Raw genomic sequence first — 22,123 nt, 5'->3', positions numbered from 1 at the left:
TTTTATTGATTAAGGAAGGCTAAGAACCCTGGTGGGGAATCTCTCTGGGCTGGCGGGGCTACGTTCTCCCGGCCACTCACCTTCTCTGAGCAGGACAAAAGAGGAGCTCCAGTTTCTCAGGCCCTCTTGGAGCTCCACGATGTCCACCAGCCCGTCCCCGTTGTGGTCCAGGTCTTGGAAGAGGATCTTGTAGCGGAAGTAGTCGTCGTCGTCGGTGTGGCAGGTCGCCGCGGGCAGCACGAAGCCCCGCAGCCAGCGCAGCAAGGCCCTGCCGGCGCTGGGCCGCGGCGGCGGGGATCGCAGGCCGCCTCTCCTTCTGGCCCCAGCGAGGGCGTCCCGCCGGCGGCCGCGCCACCTGCCGCCTTCTCGACGCCGCGCTCGCGCAGGGCGGCGGGTCCGCGCAGTCAGCGCGAACGCGGCGGCGGCTGTACGCGAGCCGCCTAAGGCGAGGGTCCCCGCGCCTGTGGCTCTCGGGCGGCGCCAGGGGAACCTTGGAAGGTCTGCCACGTGGGAGGCCGTGGCCCAGGCGCCACGCTGGAGTCGGCCTTCCCGGAAGTTGGAAGCTGAGGCTCCAAACGCGACGGCCAAGACCGTTCCAGCCTACGGTCGACTCGGGAGCTGAGGGGAGTTTGGGGAGAGGAACGCCTACCCCAGCGTCGAGAGAGCGCTCGGGCGTCGAGGATCTCACCAGGCAAAGGCAGCGGGCCTGCGGCAGCAGGTAAATAAGTTGCTCTGACCAGCACCTCTAACCACCTACCTCACTGAACTTCCTCGTCACAAAATCCACAGGAAACTTAAAGATCCTTGCCTTATTTAATCCCAGTCTTGTTTAAACACCTCTGACCACGCCTTCCATCCAGAAATACCTTTTCCTTTGTCTTCTGGAGCACCACGTATTTCTGCCATTCCTCAAACTCTCTAACAGGCTCCCACAAAAAGAGCCTGAATTCTTCTAAAACAGAGGCTCTAGAAAATTGCAGTAGATAGGGTTGAGGGATTAGGTAAAAACCTAGTTCTGTAATTTGTTGCATTGAAGCTTTGTGTCCTCAATCCCTAGTCATGTCCTTTGAAAGTCAATGGCACAGTCTAATGATAGGCCCACCAATGTTTTGAAAAGTTTTCTCATAAAATTCCAGACCACAGAGTAAAGTTCACTTATTTTTCAAAATAGCAGTTTTAATAATAAAATAATAATAACCTTATTTATTATTTAATAAATATTATTTAATAATAATAACCTTAAGATGTTATCTATTCCATGTAGTTTTTATACCAGACATTTTGTTAAATGCTAGAGATATAAAGATACAGAACATTGAATCTCCTCTCATAGAAGCTCACTATCTAGTGTGCTCTAAGTTTATAAACAAAATTCAACTTAATAAAAATATGCTATAATTAAGATGTGACCAAATGTCATAAAATATGTGTTATTTAAATGAATGAGTTTTAGGAATTAATAATAAAACAGAAAGCTATTAATAAAGCTTTTAGAAAATGTTCTAAGTGCTAGGCATTTATAAATACAAAAGACTTTTTTTCTTTAAAAAATAATTAACTGTCAAAAACAAATACAATAATATATTGTGGAACTTATAACATGTAGAAGTGAAATGTATGACAGCAATAGTAAAAAGGATGTGAGAGGAGACATGGAAGTATACTGCTAAAAGGTTCTTACATTATATGTGAGGTAGTATACATTTAAAACTGCATGCTAGAAACCCTAGAGCAACCGTTGAAAAAAACATGGAGGTATAGCTAATAAAACAATAGAAGAGATAAAATAAAATACCAAAAAATACTGAATTAATACAAAAGAATATAAGAGGGGAAAAGGAGAAAGAACAGTTGAGGTAAGCAAGATAAGAAGATGTGGGACTTAAAACCATGTAGGTAATTACATTAAGTATAACATTCTATACACTCCAATTAAAAGGCAGAGCAAACAAGACCCAACCATATACTTTCTACAGAAATGAAATATAAAGATACAGATAGGTTAAAAGTAAATGGATGGATAAAGAAATACCGTGCAAACACTAATCATGAGGAAGCTGGGGTAGCTATATTAATATCAGCCAAAAAAGACTTTAAGACAAGGAAGACAGTTTATAATCTTAGGAGGGTTGATTCATCAAGATGATATAACAGTCATAAGGTGTATGCCACCTAATAACAAAGCTTGAAATTACATAAAGTAAAAATGGACAGACTGCAAAGAGAAATAGATAAATACACAATTAGAGTCAAATAATTGATAGAATGAGGAAGCAAAGTCAATAGGGTATAAAATGTTTCAATAACATGATCAACTAATTGACATTAATAGAACAGTACACCCAATAACAGCAGAATACCCATTATTTTCACCTGCACATGTAAAGTTGAAAGACTAACCATAACCATATGCTGGACCATAAAACAAGTCAATAAATTTTAAATGACTGAAATCATACAGAGTATGTTCTTTGACCACAATGGAATTAAATTAGGAATCAATCACAAAAAGATAATTTCCAAGCACAAATGCTTGGAAATTAAATAATTAATTTAATTATTAATTTAAAAATTATTAAATAAATAATTTCCAAGCACAAATGCTTGGAAATTAAATAATATACTTCTAAATAACACATGGATCAAAGAAGAAATCACATGAAAAATAGGAAAATATTTTGAACTGAATTATAATGAAAGCATATCAAAATATGTAGAGTGCAGCTAAAATAGTGCCTAGAATTAACATAGCTTTAGATGTTTGTATTAGAAAACAAGAAAATTTTAAATATGTGATCTAAGGTTCCACCTTAAGTAATTAGAAAAAGAAGAGCAAATTAATGCCAAATAAGTAGCAAGAAGGATTTTAAAGTAACACTTGAAATGAATGAAATAAAAGACAGTAAAGAAAATTAGTAAAAGTAAAAGCTAGTTTATTTGAAAAAATTAATAAAATTGATAAACCTGTAACTAAACCAATAAAGAAAAAAAACTACCAATAGAAAACATCACTGCAAATTCTAGACATGCTAAAATAATAATAAGAGAACATTATGAATACTGTTATGGCAATAAATTTGACAACTTAGATGAAATGGAACATTCCTTGAAAGACATATTGTCAAAGCTGACAAAAGAAGAAATAGTAAACCTGAATAACCATCTATGTAAAACTACAGCTGACAGTCATACTTAATGGTGAAAGACTAAGTGTCTTCTCCCACTAAGACAAGGTAACAAGGTAAGAATGTCTCTTCTCACCCCTTCTATTCGACGATGTACTGGATGTTCTAGCCAGTTCAGTAAGGCAAGAAAAAGGGAAAAGCATACATATCGGAAAGAGGCAAGTCAAACTTTCTTTATTCTCAGATGGCATGATCATTTACATAGAAAATCACAAGGAATCTACAAAAAAGCTCCTTGAATTAATAAGTGAATTTAGCAAGATTGCCAGATATGTCAATATAAAAAATTATATTTCTATATATAACAATAATTGGAAAATAAAATCTAATACCATTTACAACAGCGTCAAAAATTGAAATACTTAGTAATAAATTTAATTAAATATGTGCAATATCTGACACTAAATGTGAAAATATTGTTGAAGAAAATACCTAAATAAATGGAGAGATAAATCATCTTCATAGATTGAAAGGCTCATAGATTGGGTCAATTCTCTCCAATTTGATTTAGAGATTTATTGTGACCCCAAACTAAGTCCTAACAGGCTTTTTTATACAAGCTGACAAGCTGATTCTAAAATTTATATGGAAATGCAAAGGATGTTGAACTGCCAAAGCCATTTTGAAAAAGAGTAAGTTTCAGAGGCCAGAAATAAACCTACACATATATGATCAATTTATTTTCAACAATTCAATGGGGAAAGGATACTCTTTTCAACAAGTGGTGCTGGAACAATAGGATATCCATAAAGGAAAAAAAAACTTGAAACTTTATGTCTTGAAAAGACACCATTAAGAAAATGGGCAAGACAGAGTCTGGGAGAAAATGTTTCAATACACATATCTGACAAAGGACTTGTATCCACAATACTAAAGAATACTTAAAATAAAATATTGCAAACAACCCAATTTTTTTAATGAGCAAAAGATTTGAACAAACATTTCACAAAAGAAGATATGTGAATGACCGATAAACTCATAAAAAGATGCTCAAAAATCTTTAGTCATTACAGAAATATGAATTAAAACTAATTCAATGAGATACCACTCTAGAATGGATAAAATTTAAAACACTAACAGTATTAAGTGGTGCTGAGGATATAGAACAACTTAAACTCTAATATGTTGCTGGTGGGAATGGAAAATAGTATAATCAAAAAGACAGTTTGGTAGTTTCTCATAAATTGAAAATACACTTAATATATAATCCAGCAATTCCATCTCTATGTTTTTACTTTAGAGGAATGAAAGTATGTGTCCAGAAAAAGACTTGTACACCAATATTCACAGCAGCTTTATTTATAATAGCCAAAAACTAGAAGCAACATTCTTCATCAGATAAGTAGATAAACAAATTGTGGTATAGTCATGCAATGGAATACTACTCAGCGTTCAAAAGGAATGAACTCCTCATACACACAACATGGATAAAACTCAAATACATTGTGGGAAACAATAGAAATCAGAATGTGATAGTGGTTACACAAATATATACTTTCATAGAAATTCATCACAATGAATACTTAAAATGAGTGCATTTTATTAAATGTAAATTATGCCTCAACAAAGTTGAGTTTTAAAATTAAGCAACTAGCTATTACTAACTAAATTTTGCTGAATACTTTCACATACATACAGTATACATACAGTATTCTGTACATTTTGGGTTAGTTATAGATATTAAGGGAAACTATAGTAGGAATGTAATCAAACTGCTCACCAGGAAAAAAATTACATATATCATATTATGGCTAGTTATGTTTCTATCTGATGACAGGAACAGAGTCTTACTCAGTCTCCCCAGAGTGTAGCAGAGTTCTAGACAGAAAAAGACTTCCATATTTGTTTAAAGTATGGAATTATTAAATCTGTAAACAAGGTTAGAGGGATTTTAATTCCATTGACCTGTAAACCTAACTTTTTCTAGTATTTAGTGTTTGGCATGGGACTTAAAATATCTCCATAGTTTGTTGGGCTTTTTTCTTTCCCATCTATATTCCTTTATTAACTTCTTTCAACCATAAGATTAAAAGCACTAGAAGACACACTTGAGCTTGAATCCCACCTCTACTGCTTACCACTTATGCAACCTTAGGCAAACTACTTAACTCCTCAAAGACTTCATTTTCTCATCTGTAACAATTATACCTGACTCATAAGATCATTATCAAAGTGAAAAAAAAATAATGATATAGAGTGTTTACAACTGGCCCATGGTGAGCATTTAAAAGTTTGCTATTACTACTTTCGTTGTTAGAAACTATATCCTTACAACAAGCAGTATGAAAATGTTCTTAGTGGGCTATTTTGGTGTAATAGTATCAGTTTTTAAAAGATTCCTAGGGCTATGGCAGATACTTTGGACTGGCTCTTCCAACCTTCATTCTACATTGCTCTTTGGAGACTGTGGAATGCTCAAAACTGCATTTCTAAACTCCTTTGAAGTGAGGGTTCCGTATGAAAATTAGATTCCCCCAAAAACCTTACACAGAATTTGGAAAGAGTAAGTAAGACTGCTTCCTCCTGTTGTTTCAGCAGGCAAGCAAGGTCATGAATATTAGAGTTTAGATAAGTTTTGGTGCCTGGACTCAGCATTCCAATGTTTATTCACCAATTTCATGGATATCTTGAAGCAGATCTGACAGTGGTGATGGCAGCTACAACAAATTTCTGACCTCTGAATTGCAGCTATGTTCAACTCAGTGTAGTTCAGGGATTATCTTTATTTTTTTCTATAAAGAACTAGATAGTAAATACTTTAGGCTCTGTAAGCCACATACAGTCTCATTATTCTTTGTTTTTACTACAAACCATGAAAGGAAAATTGAGAAATTAGCCTTCATCAACATTTAGAATATCTGTTCATCAAAAGACACAATTAAGAAAGTTGATATTCGGGACTTCCCTGGTGGACCAGTGGTAAAGAATCTGCCTTCCAATGCAGGGGACACAGGTTCCATCCCTGGTCAGGGAACTAAGATTCCACATGCCGTGGGGCAAATAAGCCCACGTATCAGAACTACTGAGTTTGCGTGCCTCAACGAGAGAGCCCATGTGCTGCAAACTACAGAGCCCACGTGCTCTGGACCCCACGTACCACAACTACAGAGCCCACGTGCCACAACTAGAGAGAGAAAACCCACATGCCACAGCTAGAGAGAAGCCCACACGCTACAACAAAGAGCCTGCGCCGCAATGAAAGATCCCACACACCTCAACGAAGACCCCACGTGCTGCAACTAAGAACTGACGCAGCAAAAAAAAAAGTTGATATTCAAGTCACAAACTGAAAAAGAGTTATTCACAATACATATTGCTAACGAATGACTCCTATGCAGAAGTTTGAAGAACTATAAGGCAGTAAGAAAAAGGCAAACAATCCAATTAAATATCTAGAAAAAAATTTAAAAAAACATGTACAGGCAGTTCAAAGAAAGACTATCCAATGGTTTCTTTTCTATGATTTTATTTTATTTTTAATTAATTTTTATTGGAGTATAGTTGATTTACAGTGTTGTGTCAGTTTCTGTTGTACAGCAAAGTGAATCAGTTATACATACACATATATCCACTCTTTTTTAGATTCTATTCCCATATAGGTCATTACAGAGTATTGAGCAGAGTTCCCTGTGCTATACAGTAGGTTCTTATTAGTTATCTATTTTATATATAGTAGTATGTATATGTCAATCCCAATCTCCCAATTTATCCCTCCCCCCCCCTTTCCCCCTTGGTAACCATATTCCAATGGCTTCTAAACAAAGGTGTTTTTTTAAAGATAATCACAGGTGAATTCCAGAGGCTACACTATGTTTTAAAGCCCTAAAAGTCTGCAATTATAAGTCTTAAATAGTAATTTATCGCTCTGGTAATAATATTTAAATTGACTTCTCTGTTTTCTGAAATGTAAAAGTACTTGTTCAAGCTTCTTTGTTTCTTCAGTAATTCAGAAGGGACCTTTGGAATTTCCTCCATCCTTTGTTCATAAAGGTATAAAAACCTCTAACATGGTTGAATTTTTATTAAAATAGTTTGAGAATCTGTTTTTCATTTGAATTAACACAACACAACTGCCTATCAGTAGAAGATTAGATAAATATACTCACATTTATGTATATGATGGAATGCCATGTAGGTATAGAAATGAATGAAATAAAGCTACATGTATCAGCATATATAGATCTAACAATGTTCAGTGAAAAAGCAAGTTTTAGAAGATGTATAAAATATTATGATATATATTTATGGATACATTCATATATAGAAAAAATATTAAAATGTGCATGGGAATGAAACACACCAACTTGAGGATAAGGATTACTTCTCAGGAGAGGAAAAGGAAAGGTGGTGTTTGAAGCAGAAATGACAGAAAGTCAAATATAATAGTATGGTGATTACTTGACATTGATTATTTTCTTCATGAAATGCTACATATTTAATTTTTAAGCATACACACACACACCACACATATATATATATATACTTAAAGGTGGAACCAATTTACTCTTTTTTACTCAGACTGGCAAAACTGATCATGGAAGCATTCAGTAAATGAAAGATATTAATTCAATAATAATTGTTCCCATCTCAGATAGTCATGCTTTAATAATGTTACTTTCACAAATAACCCACAATTTTAAATGATGTTTGACTATTTGTGTCCAGGACAGAGAACATAAACAAAATTTCTACTATTTAACAAAGACCTAGTCCTGATAATCAAGGAAATTCAGAGACACAAGTCAAGATTTCTGAGGGAATTTGTAGCTGTGGCAATCTTGAATTAAATGGCAGTTTGGGAAGTGTTTCTAATTTATTTCATTAGTAACAAGAGAAGGAGGAGTGCTTTGTCTTCTGTATATTAAATAAGAAGACAGCATATAACACCTATCACATTGTAGGTACCCAAATGTTTAACTGCTATCAACATTTTACATCTCTATCTATCCCTCTCCTTCAACTTTGATGCTTGAAAAAATTGACTTTATATACATATGTGTATATATTGTGTGCATCATATTTATGCATGTATGTGTGTGTATATGTATAACATATTGGCATCCATATGTATACATACATGTAAATATTTATTGTCTTACTTTATGGTTAAGTGGAATAAAACACATGACTGCCTATAGAGCATTTATTACATTTTTTTCCTTTACTCCCAAAGCTCTTCAGAAGTCAATTCAATGATTTGTTGAATCCTTGAAGAGTAGATCCACACATCTAATTCACAGGCACTCTTCTCCTTTTGTTCCTTGTCCTTTATAGGCAACCTAGTGGGATTAAACCTACTTTGGCCAGCCTGGGATTAGACTTTTCATGTCCATATGTAGCCTTTTTAAAAAAATTGAGGTATAGTTAATTTACAACATTATATTAGTTTCAGGTGTACAACAGAGTGATTGACATTTTTAAAGTTATATTCCATTTATAGTTATTAAAATGTTGGCTGTAGTCATATATAATCTTTTATTGGGTTGGCCAAAAGGTTCCTTCATCTTTTTCTGTAAGATACTCTAGTAGCACTTAGTTATCTTTAACTTCATTCGAAACAATTTTGTTAGATTGTATGTGACAGCTGTCACATCAGTGTGCATTAAAAAAAAAGACATTAATACTGGTGAATTTTTGTGTAGCTGTTTTTTTTAAATAATGTACTGTGCTCAATGGACATTTTTTTAAAATTATTTATTTATTTATTTATTTATGGCTGTGTTGGGGCTTCGTTTCTGTGCAAGGTCTTTCTCTAGTTGCGGCAAGTGGGGGCCACTCTTCATCGCGGTGCGCGGGCCTCTCACTATCGCGGTCTCTCTTGTTGCGGAGCACAGGCTCCAGACGCGCAGGCTTAGTAATTGTGGCTCACGGGCCCAGTTGCTCCGTGGCAGACCAGGAGCCCTTCCCAGACCAGGGCTGGAACCCGTGTCCCCTGCATTGGCAGGCAGATTCTCAACCACGGCGCCACCAGGGAAGCCCTGTGTAACTATTTTAATATTGAAGATGGAAGAAAAAAGCAACATTTTTGGCATTTTATGCTTTATTACTTCAAGAAAGGTAAAAACGCAACTGAAACGCAAAGAAAGATTTGTGTAGTGTATGGAGAAGGTGATGTGACTGATTGAATTTGTCAAAAGTGGTTTGCAAAGTTTCGTGCTGGAGACTTCTCACTGGACTATGCTCCACGGTTGGGTAGACCAGTTTAAGTTGATAAAATCAAATCAAGACATTAATTGAGAACAATCAACGTTATACCACATGGGAGATATTTTGACATACTCAAAATATCCAAATCAAGCATTGAAAATCATTTGCACCAGCTTGGTTATGTTAATTGCTTTGATGTTTAGGTCCCGCATAAGTTAAGCGAAATAAACCTTCTTTACTGTATTTCTGCATGAGATACTCTACTTAAACATAACGAAAACATTCCACTTTTAAAACAAATTGTGATGGGTAATGAAAAGTGGATACTGTACAATAATGAGGAATGGGGCAAGCAAAATGGGGCAAGCAAAATGAACCACCACCAACCACACCAAAGGCCAGTCTTCATCCAAAGAAGGTGATGTTGTGTATATGGTGGGATTGGAAGGGAGTCCTCTATTATGAGCTCCTTCCAGAAAACCAAACAATTAATTCCAACAAGTACTGCTCCCAATTAGACCAACTGAAAGCAGCACTCAATGAAAGCATCCAGAATTAGTCAACAGAAAACGCATAATCTTCCACCAGGATAAGGCAAGACCGCATGTTTCTTTGATGACCAGGCAAAAGCTGTTACAGCTTGGCTGGGAAGTTCCGATTCATCTGCCATATTCACCAGGCATTGCACCTTCAGATTTCCATTTATTTCAGTCTTTACAAAATTCTCTAAATGGAACAAATTTCAATTCCCTGGAAGACTGTAAAAGGTACCTGGAACAGTTCTTAACTCAAAAAGATAAAAAGTTTTGGGAAGATGGAATTATGAAGTTGCCTGAAAAATGGCAGAAGGTAGTGGAACAAAATGGTGAATACGTTGTTCAATAAAGTTCTTGGTGAAAATAAAAAATGTGTCTTTTATTTTTACTTAAATACCGAAGGCACTTTTTGGCCAACCCAATATATATTAATTGGGTTGTATATAGAAATACTTCTGGCTGGATCAGTAAAAAAAATAAAGGGAAGATACATAAACTCACAGGTTAAAATCAGAACATTTCTCCAAATCCAGGAATATAGAATGCACATAACAGTTCCAATTTATATGCTATGTTGCTATTCATAAATCTTATTCTAAAATAGAGGAAAAAAATAAATGGCAAAATATTTTAAATGCTTCAGTGGATCTGATCCACTGGCAAAATGCTTCAGATCCACTGAAGCATTTAAAGTATTTTGCCATATGCCATTATTTTAAATCAATACCTGATCTTTATAATCTGTAGTGTTACTGAGGGATCCAACTTGCCATTTATTTTTTCCCCTATATTTTAAAAGTTCACCAAAAAACTTAATTTCTAATAGTTTTTAATTATAAAGCATGGTACCATATTAGTTTCACACGAGGCACTTGCTTTATTTTAATCTTATTTATGTGAACTTTAGAAGCTGAATTATTGATTAGAATTCTTCTATTAATAAATTCTATTAAGAAAAAAATGGGAATATGACTAAAAAACTGGCTTGCTTTTCTTACTCAAACTTATGTTCATTGTGTATTTATATTAATTTTAATTTTTAGGAAATTTAACAACAATTTAATTCAATCATTGCTAGTTTATTAGTGCCCTGTCTCAAGGATCCCATCCTTCTTCTATAATAAGGAAATTAAATTCCTCTAATTTCACAGAAAATTAAATCACGCCATTTAACAGGAGAGAAAAAAATGGTATCAATCATTCTTTTGGATTTTAACACTCTTGCCACTAAGAGCACATTTTAACTAAATTTTAATAACCTTGAGAAGTAAGACACAACTTCACATATTAGAGTAACTGAAAATCTGTAATGAAATCTGCTATAAAATGGCAGAAATACCTTTGTCCTAAAGAACACTTGAGAAGAGAATTGGTCCAATACAGTTACTAGTTACTGGCTGTATTATAAATTATACTGTGTAATTTATAATTATATCTCATTAAATCACAATTTTAGAGTCAATACTGTCTTTAAAATATAGTTATATATACAAATCTTGAAATATCTTTGGCCTGTACTCTTTCAGTAGAAATTAAAAAGAAGCAAAATACAAAAGAACCAAAGGGAAAATAAGAATACTATTCATCTTTCACATAAGTTTAAAATTTCAAAGGGGGGGTTCCAGTCAACCTTCCTTTATTCTTTTTTCTTTTTTTTTCAATTGAGGTATAGTTGATTTACAATGTTGTGTTAGTTTCTAGTGTACAGCAAAGTGATTCAGTTTTATATATATATATATATATTCTTTCATATTCTTTTCCTTTATGGTTTATTACAGGATATTGAATGTAGTTCCCTGCGCTATACAGTAGGTCCTTGTTGTTTATCTATTTTATATATAGTAGTGTGTTTCTGTTAACCCCAAACTCCTAATTTATCCCTCCACCCCTTTGGTAATCATAAATTTGTTTTCTATGTCTGTGAGTCTGTTTCTATTTTGTAAATAAGTTCATTTGTATCATTTTTTTAGATTCCACATATAAGTGATATCATATGATATTTGTCTTTGTCTGATTTACTGCCCTTAGCATGATAATCTCTAGGTCCATTCATGTTGCTGCAAATGGCATTTTTCCATTATTTCATTCTTTTTTATTCCACTGTATATATATATATATATATATATATATATATATATATATATATATACCACATCTTCTTTATCCATTCATCTGTCGATGGACATTTAGGTTGCTTCCATGTCTTGGCTACTGTAAATAGTGGTGCTATGAACATTGGAGTGTACGTATCTTTTCGAATTAGAGTTTTCTCCGAATATATGCCCAGGAGTGGGATTGCTGGATCATATGGCAACTCCATTTTTACTTTTTTAAGAAACCTCCATACTGCACCAACCTTTCTTTATTCTTGAAATGAATTTTAAAACACAGTATATAAAGGATAGGAAATATATATTAACTCATTCTGGGATCCTCTTGCCCTTTTTTAAAAAATACAGATTTAAGTACGAGAGCTCTCAAGTTTTTCGATTTACTTTGTTCACACTGGTAACTTTCCTGTAATATTTGGCAATGCTAAGAACCAAGAGTAAACTAAAAATGTCTGTATCCACAAATAAGAGTGCTCAGTAAGGGAGCAATAGGTCACGAGTACTCCATTAGAACACTGAGGTATTCTGATGTCATGTAATTCTATTTAGGACTTTCTATTTTGTTTTATTCAGTCTAAAGAAAGAAGTGAAGCTCAAACACCACTGTTTTCCTATTAATTATAATTTTTAATGCATTGGTTTTCTCTAATGCTCTCAGATTTAAAATATGTATGTAAAGCAATGTTAGCTTTTTAAACTATAAAGTAGAAAATGCTGAAAAACTCCAAAATATTCCAGTTTTGTTCTATAGCATAAGATTATATTAATAATATAATTAGGTTATATTAGGTAACATAAACTGCATTTTAATCCATTTAAATGCAAATTTTGGAGTGTTCATTAAAATGTAGAGAAGCTTAAATAGATTTTATGAATATTAAACATCTTAATTCATAAAGAACTTAATAAACTGTAATTCTGGCTTACGTAAAATTAAAATTCAATATTTAAGTCTAATTTATATGTTTATTTTTTTAGAGAATGGCTATAGCATATTTTCATACAGACCTCTTGAAATTTAACGAGAAAGCCAAGACATTCTCATGCTTATAAAGGTACATAAAATGATAGTTCAAGGTTTCCTTTTTATGCTATTCCCAAGGGTGGTTTTACTGATTCATAAACCATACGGCTTATGCATACTGAAGGAAACAACTTTAAGAAATTCGGAGTCCTGCCTCTGAAAAATCCTGTCACTCCACCTCTTTTATAAATTTTACAGAAGACACTAATCATATTTAGCTGTGGAACTCCTAGAAAATGAAAGGGAAGGGAAAATTCAAGTTAATTTGATATTTTAGCTTTCTTTCAAACACTGACTAAGGTAAAACATATGCTAAAACAGATAATAAAATACAATTAATTAAATTATTTTACAAGCAGCCCCAAGGGAACATCTATGGTTCATCATATTATGTACATAATCAGGGACTCTAATGGAATGATTTGATCCTCATCTCTATTTAACTTTCTTTCATTTTAGGAACAAATTCTGTGCACTGGTGGTGAAATTTACTTATAATTATCATAGACTTATAATTTTAAAACACTATCCAGATATATAGAGGTACCTTATTCAACATCTCAAACTCAGAAACAAACTCAAATGTGTTTCTCATTCGATATTTCTTTTCTCAGAGAATGGCTCCACCACTCATCTAGCTGTTGAAACTGGAAACCTGAAAGGCATCCATGGCATTTCCCTCATCTTACATATCCAAACCTTTGCCCATCAGTGCTACCCTCTAAATATCTCTCAGATACATCCATTTACTTCCATGTCCACTGCCATGCCTCCAGCCTTCAAACTACCATCATTTCTTGCCTAGACTATTCTAACAGCCTTTTACCATATTATCACCTCTGTCATTTTTTTCTCCATACTTTAACCAGAGAGAACTTTTAATTATGCAAATCTGATTATGTTACTGTTCTGCTTCAGTAATTTTCCATTGTGCTTATATACAGTATGTTCTGGCCTCTGTTTCCTCCTCCCACCTAACTTGTACCACTCCCTTGCTTTCTGCACTCTAGCCTTACATCCTACTTTTCAGTTTCTCCAATGTCTTTTTGCTTCTTCCCTCTTCAAGCTAGTTGCACAGGCTTTTTCCCTTTGATTGAAAGTAACTCCCCCTGCTTTTATCTATTTAACCCCTCCTCAGCCTTCAGTTCACAGTCCAGGCAACACCTCCCGAAGAAAGTTTTCCAGACCTGCCTTTAGATTCCCCCCATTATAGTCTTTAGAGAACTTCACTTTTCTTTTGTAGCTCTTATCAAAGTGTACATATTTGTGTAAATTTGTAATTAATAGCATCTTCCCTACAAGACTATCAATTCTATGAGAGCAGGGACCAATATATTTTTTCCTTACTCAAACCCCATGTGCCTGGCACATTGCGCAGTACCTGGCAACATTCTCAAACTCCTTAGCTAGCATTTTTCTCCCTAATCATTATATCATTTTCCCAACATTGGCATAGCTGAATTGAGTTTAAAAAAGCAGTAGAGAAAAATATGTCTTTCTCTATTAGTTTTAGTCTAAGCATTTCCTCTCTCCACCCACCCCCCAAAATATAATTCCTTTGAAATCTAGAGAAAGTCCCTTGAACTTTTAGAGAATATTTACTCACCATGGAATTTCTTGGAGAATGTTCTATTACTAGAAGCATTTTGTGTATGTGTGTTTTTTCTTAATAGAAGCTAACAACATTTCTCCCAGTTTCTATAATTTTATAAAGGAATATGGAGAACATGCTTACTTTTTTTCCATCTGTGGTTTTATACTTTATTTTTTTAAATTGAAGTATAGTTGATTTACAATGTTGTGTTAATTTCTGCTCTACAGCAAACTGATTCAGTTACACATATGTATACATTCTTTTTATATTCTTTTCCATTATGGTTTATCACAGGATATTGAATATAGTTCCATGTGCTATACAGTAGGACCTTGTTGTTTATCCATTCTATATATACTAGTTTGCATCTGCCAACCCCAAACTCCCACTCCATCTCGACCCCACCCACTCCTTGACAACCACAAGTCTGTTCTCTATGTCTGTGAGTCTGTTTCTGTTTTGTAGATAAGTTCATTTGTGTCATATTTTAGATTCCACATATAAGTGATATCATACAGTATTTGTCTTTCTCTTTCTGACTTAGTATGATAATCTCTAGGTCGATCCATGTTGCTGAAAATGGCATTATTTCATCTTTTTTATGGATGAGTAGTATTCCATTGTATATATGTAGCACATCTTCTTTATCCATTCATCTGTTGATGGACATTTAGGTTGTTTCTATGTCTTGGCTATTGTGAATAATGCTGCATGTATCTTTTTGAATTAGAGTTTTGTCCAGATGTGTGCCCAGCAGTCAAATTGCTAGATCATATGGCAACTGTACTTTTAGTTTTTTAAGGAACCTCCATAGTTGCTGCACCAACTTACATTCCCACCAGCAGTGTAGGAGGGTTCCCTTTTCTCTAAACCCTCTCCAGAATTTCTTATTTGTAGACTTTTTAAAAAAATTTATTTATTTTTGGCTGCGTTGGGTCTTCGTTGCTGCACGCGGGCTTTCTCTAGTTGCAGCGAGTGGGGGTTACTCTTGGTTGTGGTGTGCTGGCTTCTCATTGCAGTGGCTTCTTTTGTTGCAGAGCACGGGCTCTAGGCACGCGGGCTTCAGTAGTTGTGGCGCATGGGCTTAGTTGCTCCACGGTATGTGGGATGTTCCCGGACCAGGGCTTGAACCCGTGTCCCCTGCATTGGCAGGCGGATTCTTAACCACTGCGCCACCAGGCAAGCCCCTGTAGGCTTTTTAATGATGGCCATTCTGACCAGTGTGAGGTGGTATCTCACTGTAGTTTTGATTTGCATTTCTCTAATAATTAGCGATGTTGAGCATCTTTTCATGTGCCTGTTACCCATTTGTAGAACATGCTTACTTTTTTTCCCCAATGTTAAGCCTATTTTCCCCATTGATTTTCCCCCAACTGATTATTGTAAAAATTGTAAACTACAAAAAGAATAGTGCAATGAACATTTGTATACTCACCACCTAGTTTCAAAATTTGACATTTTGCCATACTTATTTTTTGCCTCTGTTTTTTCTCTTCTCTGTACATACATATAAATATGTGTGTGTGTATGTGAGTGTATGCCATTTGAAAGTAAGTTACAGACACTATGACACTTCTTCCTTAAATACTGCAACATCTCCTAAAAACAAGGACATTAGTCCATGTAACCACAATACCATGATTATGCCTTAGGAAATTGAAAATAATTCCCTGTATTACCAAATACCTCCTTACTCAAATTTTCCCAATTATCCCCAAAATGTCACTTATAGGTTGTTTTTTTCTCCAAACTAAAATCTAAACAAAATTCACTCATTGTACTTGGTTGTTATGCTTCTTTAGTTTCTTAATCGAAACTAGTACCAGTCCCCCACCACCACTATTTTTTCTATGACAATGACTTTTTGAAGAGCCCAGGCCAATTGTCTTGTAGAATATTTCACATTCTAGATTTGTTTGATTGATTCTTAGTTGTATCATTTAACTTATTTCTCAATCCCCTGTATGTACTTTAGGTCTGAAAGCATACCCAAATGCCAGTAAAACATTTTTTGGCAAGGGTACTTCACAGCAGAAGTCATGAACTTCATGTTACATGAGGGGGCATATATGTCAGGTTGTTTTACTGTTACCAATACCAAGTTTGATCACTTGGTTAGGGTGATGACTACCCATTCTCTCCATTGTAAAGGTGTGTTTTCCTTTTTGCAATTAGCAAGAAATCTAATGGATGATACTTAGGCATTATGTGAATATACTATTCCCCAATACCATTTAACTTAATAGTTTTAACATTCCTTGATGATCCTGTGATTCATATATTGATTTTGAAATATCATTACTCTGTATACTAAAAAGAAAAATTTGGATTATTTCTGGAACCACACCTCTGGTCCTATAAAGACCAGATTTGTAAAACAAGGAGAGTTGCTTTTATAATTATCTTTTTTTTTTTTTTTTTTCGGAACGCGGGCCTCTCACTGTTGTGGCCTCTCCCGTTGTGGAGCACAGGCTCCGGACGCGCAGGCTCAGCGGCCATGGCTCACGGGCCCAGCTGCTCCGCGGCATGTGGGATCCTCCCGGACCGGGGCACGAACCCGTGTCCCCTGCATCGGCAGGCGGACGCTCAACCACTGCGCCACCAGGGAAGCCCGAGAGTTGCTTTTAATTCCTCAAAGAATTGGGTGGCCACTTCAATGATATCAAAAGACTGACATACCTTTCACCTATATTGGAATGTTTGACTTTCCCTCATTTAGCTTAATATATTCCTGTTGACGTGGGATGGGCACCCCACTGTAAGATACTTCATCAATCCTGTCACCACCAAATGTTCTCACAGACCTATGAGGGGTGCAGGTGGTGTTTAGGGATTCCCACACAAATAGAATTCTGGCTGGCTGAATGATACCCAGAACAGTTCTGGGATTGGTGAGTAAATAAGAATTCTCTGCACTCATGACCTATATGTCTTTTTCCTTTTAAAGAAACACTGGCATTTTATCTCCTCATGTCCTGGAAACTGTCAGCCGACTCCCAGGGCAAGAGTGCATTCCAAAGAGACACGAAGGAAAGAAGTTGTTTTAGGCAGTATGTTAGGGGTCCCCAAGGTCCCCCTCAGGTTGGGTATCTCACTAGGAGCACTCCCAGGACTCAGCATATGGTGGTACTGATGGCTCATCCTTATTCTAAAAATATTCGCCCTCAGTGCAGCAAAGCCAACCTACTAACACCAGGTTGTGGTGAAGGAAAGTACGGAGTTTATAGCACGGCCGCATGCAAGGGAGTAGGAATGTTCATCCTCACAGCATGGCATGAGACAGGAAGTAGAAGTTGCCAGTTTCTTAACACCTGGGCCTGAAACTGACACTTCAGTATTCCATTCATTGGCGAAATCACAAAACCCAGCCAGATTCAAAAAGAGAACAGACCTCACTTTTCAATAGGCACGTCAAAGAATTTTGTACACCTTAATCTGTCACAATCTTCCTCCTGGCCACAAACTGTTTACATTCCTTTTACATGCGAAATACAATCACCTTCTTTCAAAACCTTCAAACATTTCAGCCTGTTTTAAGCATCAGGCTCAAACTGGCATCCAGGCTAACTTTGGGTCATTTAGTTCATGTCAGACATCTATACCTGCTGGAATAGAAGAGCCATAAAAGGGACTTTCCTGGTGGCGCAGTGCTTAAGAATCCGCCTGCCAATGCAGGGGACGTGGGTTTGATCCCTGGTCCAGGAAGATCCCACATGCCGCGGAGCAGCTAAGCCCGTGCGCCACGGCTACAGAGCCTGCACTCTATGGCCCACGTGCCGCAACTACTGAAGTCCCCGCACCTAGAGCCTGTACCGTGCTCTGCAACAAGAGGAGCCAATGCAATGAGAAGCCTGTGTATCATAAGGAAAAGTAGCCCCTGCTCACCGAACATAGAGAAAGCCCACGCGCAGCAACGAAGACCCAAGGCAGCCAAATAAATAAATAAAAATTAAAAAAAAGAAGAGCCATAGAGAGGACCTTTAACTGTCTTTTTCACTCAAACCAGTACTTGGTGCACAATAGGCACACAATATCCACTTATTGAATAGGTAATCTTATTTCTCATTTTTCAACTGAAAAAATTGACAGAGATGGTAAGTAAATTTCCAAAGTTTAGAAAGTAATAGCCAAATTAGGATTTAAGGTCTATTTGACTTAAAACTCATTCTGAAAAGGTATAACGTGGCCTGTATCTCAGTGGCACTTAGAATCTAGTGGAGGAAGGTAAGATTAGGTATGATGAGAAAATGAGATGACAAAGGGTAAGCTACAATATTGGCTGTGGGAAGGAACAGATGCAACTGACAGCTTGAAGAGCTCAAGGTTTGGTGATTGTCCAAATGTGGGAAGGGTGGAAATGGCTAGAGCCAAGGATGATGTTCAGGCTCTGAGAGAGTGGGAGACCAAGAGAATGATGAAATAGGCAAATTTGGAGAGGGAGCTGGAGCTGGACATGAGAATTCAATTGTATAAATGAGCCAACCAGCAGGCAAAGCAAAACCTCTAAATCCAGGAATCCTATACAGATCATTTGTTAACTTAAAAATCTTTTTTCTTTAAATATTTTAAAATTGAGGTAAAATACACATGAAACTTATCATTTTTAAGTGTATAGTTCAGTGGCATTAAGTACATTAACATTGTTGTGGGACTTCCCTGGTGACTCAGTGGTTAAGAATCCGCCTGCCAATGCAGGAGACATGGGTTTAAGCCCTGGTCCGGGAAGACCCCACATGCGCGGAGTAACTAAGCCCGTGCGCCACAACTACTGAACCTGCGCTCTAGAGCCCGTGAGCCACAACTACTGAGCCCACGTGCCACAACTACTGAAGCCCACGCGCCTAGAGCCCATGCTCCACAACAAGAGAAGCCACCGCAATGAGAAGCCCGCACACCGCAACTAGAGAAAGCCCACATGCAGCAACGAAGACCCAACACAGCCAAAAATAAATAAATTAATTAAAAAAACAAAAACAAAAAACCCCACATTGTTGTCCAACCATCCCCATCATCCATCTGTAGAACTTTTCCATCATCCCAAACTGAGACTCTCTTCCCATTAAACAGCAACTCCCAATTCCCTCCTCCAGCCACTGGCAACTACCATTCTTTTAGGTAGCTAGTCAGACGTGAGCAGGTCCCCACCCCGTCCTGTACGGGGTCATCTTTCCCTCCCCGACCTGGACACTGGTGATCAGAACATGCCCGGAGATCCTCCCTTTAGTGGTCAAGGACTGCTAGGTTTCCAGCCTTATCAGGACCAAGCTAGATAAAATCTGCCAGCATAGGTTGGCGCAGGAGCACCAAGACCTAAAGTGTGACTCAAAGTAACCCGGGTTCATTATGCCTTATTTGTAATAAATTAGCATTGCGATTTTTGCCCCCCAATGGCCCCCGCCATGAGTTTCACTTGGGTGCTTAAGGGTAAGCACCTGCACACAAGGAGAAAAGTTGTATAACCTAAAGCTGTCACTCAACTTGTCAGTCAAATGACACAGGACACAGAGAGGGACTTTCCACCACTCTTAAAAACAAACCCTACCCCCATTGTGGGGCTGCTTCTGGTTTCCAGACAGTCTTCTCTCATCCTTTCCTGGGAGTGTACTTTCACTTTGCTTAATAAAACTCTTGCTGCTTGAAACTGCTTTATGTCCCTTGTCTGAATTCTTCCCCTTGAGAGGACAAGAACCGAGGAAATCGCTGTTCCACTGGTGACAATTCTACTTTCTGTCTCTATGAATTTGACTATTCTAGGTATCCTGTAAAAATGGAATCATACCAAAGGGGAGGAAAAATAATTTTTCCGTTACACTTCTGAGTTCTTGGCTGAGATTCCCTGTAATAAAAGATGGATTAACAAGAGAAAAACAGATAGTTTATTAACCTGTATACCTCCTGTACACTGGGCTATACCCAGGAAGAATGGAGTCTTAACCACTGGACCGCCAGGGAAGTCCATCAAATCAATGTCTTCTTTCTCCAGTGATAAGATTTCATGTGATTTAGTCATGCCAGGTACAGAGACAGAGACATCCTTACAAATGGAGCTTTCCTTTATAAACGTAAATTTCCATTTCAAAAGGGTAACTTCTACTATGTTTTCAGAGATTCTCCTATGATTGCTGTTTCTTTAAACAGTCAGCTTAAAAGAGTCCTTGTGCCAAAGAGGCATATTTTGGGGTGCCATATTCTTCTACCCTTCATTCCTGCCTTTGAAACTTCCCCAGAAGCTGAGTTGGTAGATTGTTCTATATCTCATTGAACTAGTCTCTTAATCCTGAGAACAGGTCAGTTGAATTAAAGAGTTGGATCTCATTTCAGGAGACAGTGATGCAGGTGGACTCCCAAAGTCAGGCCTATATGGTGCAAGCAATCATGTATTTAATAAGAGACGTTACAATGGAAACAAAAGAAAAACAAGGTTAATGGTTAGAACAGACTATAAACAAAGGTTTTGAGTCCAGGGAGTAGTTAGTCGAGAAGATTTCTAGATGTTAGACTTGAAGCATCTTCAGTCAGAATGAGGAGAGGCAGGGACAATCTGACAGATTTTCCTGTTATCTCTGGTTGATGTCATAAGGTGTTCCAGTGAACTTTCTCAGTGGCTCACAGAGCAAAAAGCACAAAGTTTGTCTGGACATGAGCTGTTGAGGCGATTTCTCTGAAGTTTATATCAAGTCATCCAGCTTCAGCTTTCAGAGCTTTGAGAAAAGGGCAGTTTTTGTTCTTAGTGATTCCAAGTCAGAAGAGTGGGAGAAATGTGGAAATGTTAGCTTGGTGACTCAGATATTGGAGAAACCTAGAAGAATTCAGGATCCAGTCCAATTTGTAGGTAGATGACAAAACCTCAGAGGCAATGAACAGGACTGGAATCCAGTATCCATACAAGTGCTCTACTGAAAATTATTTTTCAGGGAAGGCTTTATAGGGAAGACGCCAAAGCAAAGCAAGGAAATTACTTGAGTGGCTATAGCTTGTTGACAAAGAAATGCAGAAGGTTGCAAATACGAAAAGAGTTTATTTGGGGTCTTAGGAATTGCAACGCAGGAGACACAGATTTGGGAGTTCCCTGCTGGCCTAGTGGTTCGGATTCCTGGCTTTCACTGCCGCAGCCTGGGTTCAATTCCTTGTCGGGGAACTGAGATCCCCTAAGCAGTGTGGCCAAAAAAAAGAGAGAAAAAAAAAAGAGAAACACAGATTCGGGTAAAACCCAGTGTTTTGGGGAAGAGAGAGTCACACACAACCACGAAGTTGTTGAAGTTGTCTGGCAAGAATTATGATTGACTGGACACAAGAAAGGAAATATTTGTCCTTAAGGGATACTCTTTCAGGAGTTATTTTAGGGTAAGGGTCCAATAAATATCTTGAGTTTCTGGAACATTGGGCAGATGTTCTGGTTGCCTGTGTTAAGACAACAAATGGTCTTAGTTCAGATTCCACCCAGGCTGAGATGTGCATTAGTCATACTTCTTCAATGGCCTCCAGGCTCCATTTCAGAGAGCTCTCTTAGCAATACCCACACCATT

Source organism: Globicephala melas, chromosome 1, assembly GCF_963455315.2.
Source record: "Globicephala melas chromosome 1, mGloMel1.2, whole genome shotgun sequence".
Taxonomy (NCBI): domain Eukaryota; kingdom Metazoa; phylum Chordata; class Mammalia; order Artiodactyla; family Delphinidae; genus Globicephala; species Globicephala melas.
The sequence above is the reverse complement of the archived record's forward strand: the minus strand, read 5'-3'. Positions refer to the sequence as shown.